This window comes from Seriola lalandi, unplaced genomic scaffold, assembly GCF_002814215.2.
Source record: "Seriola lalandi dorsalis isolate HSWRI2012SDOR001 ecotype SW California unplaced genomic scaffold, Sedor1 jcf7180002049766, whole genome shotgun sequence".
NCBI lineage: Eukaryota > Metazoa > Chordata > Actinopteri > Carangiformes > Carangidae > Seriola > Seriola lalandi.
This window is the reverse complement of record NW_019520319.1, coordinates 1-4,203: the sequence shown is the minus strand read 5'-3', so window position 1 is coordinate 4,203 and position 4,203 is coordinate 1. Positions and strand designations below refer to the sequence as shown.

The following is a 4,203-nucleotide window of genomic DNA, read 5'->3' as shown; positions in this document are numbered from 1 at the left end:
GCTTTGAGGATATATTGACCAATGACCTTGTCAATACTCAAGATGTTGTGTGTGTGTGTGTTGTGTATTCCTTTAAGCTGTCAGACTGAGTGTGTGCATGTGTGTGTTTTGCAGGAGAAGGTTCGGATGAGATACAAACTGACATTCACATTGGGAGAGCAGCCACTCATAGAGGTGGGGGAGGTGAATGAGTTCCCGCCTGCTGACAGATGGGGTGCTCTATAGCCCTGCCGACCCATTTAGGATGGCCAGACACTACAAGACTTCCTTAATAATTTAGTTTGTCAGTGCAGCTCAGAAGTGAAAGGAAAGGGCAGTATTAGAAGGTTTTTGGGGAATATTTGAAGAATATAAAATAAACTTTAATGGAGCTTGAAGTTAGAGTTTTTCTGCTCAAGATGTTCCCACTGAAGTAGCCAAAGTCTTGTAGCTGCACCCAACTTAAACTTTACTATAATGCCAGAGGTAGTCAGTGTGGTGCAATAACAAATGGTGTGAACTGGCTGAACGTGGATGATGACTATGTGGGAAAGTATTGCTAAGTTATTATTAAGTTCTTACTGTTATTATAACCTGTTGGTCTCATTTTAAAGTTGATGTTTACTCCTGTCCCACAGTCATATCAGAACTGATTACAGGATACTTGCACTTTGGGATACCAGACAGTCTTAATATGAAGTAAAAATACATGAATGAGATTGTGACGTCAGTGTCACATTCACTGCTTCCAATATGACCCACAGTTACTACTGATTACTTTGACTTGTCTCCTGAGTTCAGACTCATATTATGGTTTTTAGTCTTTCACTATTTATTGTTTCAAATGTATTATTTATTTTGGTTAGGGGAGGGATGTATCAGATCTTTTAACTTGATATTGCAACTGACAACTGTATTCCTTCTGCATACTCTTCTTATGATGGAGACTTTCAGTATTGCAGTAAGTATGGCACAAATCCTTAGCGGTAATGTTTCAAAATATTCACACAGATATTTTATAAAATGTTACATTATGTAACAGTGGGGTGAACTCTGGATAATATTTTAATATAAAAATGTAATACCTGCTTGATGAAACAGCAGCCTTGTGCCAGACATTAGACCCTTTTTCTTGGCAGGTACAGCATGAGCTAGTTAGGGCAAGGATTAACTTTATACATTAAGTGGATGTGCTGAAGGAAGTTCAAGCTAGCTGATAATTAAGCCCTGGACACAGAAAGGTGTCCAGTTAATTAAATGCCATGTATAGCTCTGCCCTTGCTCCTGTTGTTAGTCCATGTTGTGGAAATAGAGCTAAAGGGGTGGGTTATTTTTCCAGGGTCAATTGTAAATGTTAAGCTTATGTGGCAGTTTCCTATATCAAACTAGGAAAATATATCTTCGAGTAAGCCTTGAGAAAATATATTGATAATAAAAACTTGGTGGTGGTTAATTGAAAGAATTAGGTTTACCATGTGTTCATCTAAAACTGTGTCTTTATTTTTTTCTCTCTGGGGCTATTAGTGCTATAGAGGAGATTCTCTACTTATTTCTTATAAAATTATTTATTTGTCATAGATTTGTTAAAGGAACTTGTCATTACATATTTTTTGAAAAGCAATTTCTGTGCATGGAAAAATAAAGAATGAGGTGGGTCTATTTATATTACAATTTTCACATTTTTGCTTCATTTTTCAGTTTCTAAAGACCAGTATTAATGCACTAGCAAATTAACAGCATTCTTGAGGTGTATTCTAATGCAGCTGTCAATCAGAATTTGCTTCTTTGCTTAAGCCAAAGTAATAGTGCCACAGTATAAAACTATTCCATGTAAAAGTCTAAACATTTAACAAAGAAAAGTACTCATGCAGTAGAATGATCCCCGTTATCATATATTATAATACTGGATTGCTATTGCTGATGCAATAATGTGAGCAGTGTATTAATGTTGTACCTGGTCAAGTTGGAGCTACTTTTAATTACTTCATATACTACTGGGTCAGTAGACTAAATGCTCATCATTGTGTGTAAAATCGGAATCAGCGGAGTAACTAGTGACTAGCTGTGATGTAAATGCATTTCAGTGAAAAGTACAAACTTCCCTTTTAAATGTTGTGGAGTAAAGTAGTATAAAATGGAAATACTAATATAAAAGTACAAATATTTCAAAATACCTATATTAAGTATATCAGTGGTGGAAGAAGTATTCAGATCCTTTACCTAAGTAAAAATACCATTTCTGAAATGTAAAAATACTTCATTACAAGTGCTGCATGGAAGTAAAAGTATGTGAGTATAGCAGCAAAATGTAGTTAAGTATTTAAGAAAAGTACTGATTTGGTCCCTCTAACAGATAATTTATTATATATGATATCATTAGATTATTAATACTGAAGCATCTATGTGTCAGCAGTATGTTAATGTTGTTGAGCTAGTTTGAACAACAGTTTTACATACAGATTTATAGAGACACCAGATAAATCTGAGAGGTTATAAAACGAATAATGTGATTGGAAAGAGAAAAACGTTCTGATACACGTCTGGTTTTTTTTTTAAAGGGTAAAAAAATCACTAATTGATGAAGTTGATTGATTGATGAACTCAGTCTGAAATCATACATTTTTTAAGATATTACAAGCCAAAAATGTTGGAAACCACTGGTTTAATCCTTAACAATGTGTTGTATTTGGTTTGATATATCCATTGTGTAAAATCGTCATCTTAAAAGTAACCAACTGAAGCTGTAAAATCCATGTATTGGAATAGAAAGAACAATGTTTCCCCCTGAAATTTAGTGGTTTATTAAGTAAAAAGTAGCATGAAATGGAAATAGTGACGTACAAATACCTAAGAATTGTACATTAGTGCAGTTCCTGAGGAAATGTACTTAGTTACTTTCCATTTCTGAAGCACCTTCACTGTCAAGAGTTTATGGTGTCACATGGTACACGTCATTAAAATGTTCAATATGCAAACTGACATCTAAATTGAGACTCTGGAAGTACGCATGTAGTTGAACGAGCATTGCTTTGGCACACTACATTTCAAGAGCGTCCAGTTGATCTGGCGCAGCTGTGTGCACTGCAGCCGACGCCAAGTGGCGCGCCAGACGGCGCAGCCGCAGCAGAACAGGCGCAGACAGACACAGCAGCAGCCATGGCAGACGAAAAACCTAAGGTAAGGAACGGATTTTGTACCGGCGGTTATTTACAGTGTTTATCCAATTCATGTGCGATAATTGTTGATATGACACTATGAAAAGCCACCCGTGCGGCCATTTCGCCAACGATCATAATTATAGAGAATGCTAACCGCACAAACCAGAGCTAGCAAGCTAGCGGGTGAAGTTAGCATAATAAGCTAACGTGGCTAATGTACCAGAGACCCGGGTCGAATGAAATAAATACAAATTTCTCGTCTTTTTAAATACGATTAATTCAGACCCATTCAATGCTGATGTCGGTATTAGTGATGCACATGTACCACGAAGCGAAATAGCTGTTGCATGTCCAGTTAACGTTAACAAGAACAGAAGAAAGGTGAGTAACATTTAAGAGACCGCAGCGAACAACATCGACGGGACAAAATGGATTGTTTGAACAAAAACCGTTAACCAATATGAAATAGTTGAATTGTGCTCACCACCGGCTCACCCCCAAGTGTGTCAGAATAAGAGGGATTGTTGATAAGTGCAAGATACGGTGTCCACCCTGGTTAGGCCGTTGGACATTATCCGAAGTTGTAGGCCATTGTCAATTGATTTGCTTAATGCTAATGCTAGATGCTAACGTTGAAGTTGTAATGTTGCTTCATTTTCTGCGCTCAGTAACCACACCGACTCTCAGGTCTGTGCATACCAGGTGCAGTCAAGCAGATGTTACTGAAATAAAATCAGTTCACATACATTTCCATGAGTTTGACCTGTGATTAACGTTCGAGTTCATTGATACTTTTGTCAGAAGTGATTGAGGCACATGAATCTTAAATTGTATCTGACCCTGACTGATAGGGTTTTGTGGTTGGGGGCTTATGCATTACACTTGCTGGAGGTCACATTTTATTAGGATATTTGTTTATCCTTACATTACATCTTGATAGTTACCTGACTCTGCACACTATGTTTTTCTTTCCTTTTAGGAGGGAGTGAAGACGGAGAACAATGAGCACATCAACCTAAAGGTGGCAGGGCAGGATGGCTCAGTGGTGCAGTTCAAGATCAAAAGG

At 37.2% G+C, this 4,203-nt stretch overlaps 1 long non-coding RNA gene across 1 annotated transcript; it reads left to right on the top strand.

Moving 5' to 3' along the window:
• Positions 1-2,564: 2,564 nt before the first annotated feature.
• Positions 2,565-4,187, top strand: LOC147819766 (uncharacterized). Its single transcript, XR_015436648.1, has 2 exons — positions 2,565-3,156; positions 4,117-4,187. It is a non-coding gene; the product is annotated as an uncharacterized LOC147819766 (long non-coding RNA).
• The last annotated feature ends 16 nt before the right edge of the window (positions 4,188-4,203 follow it).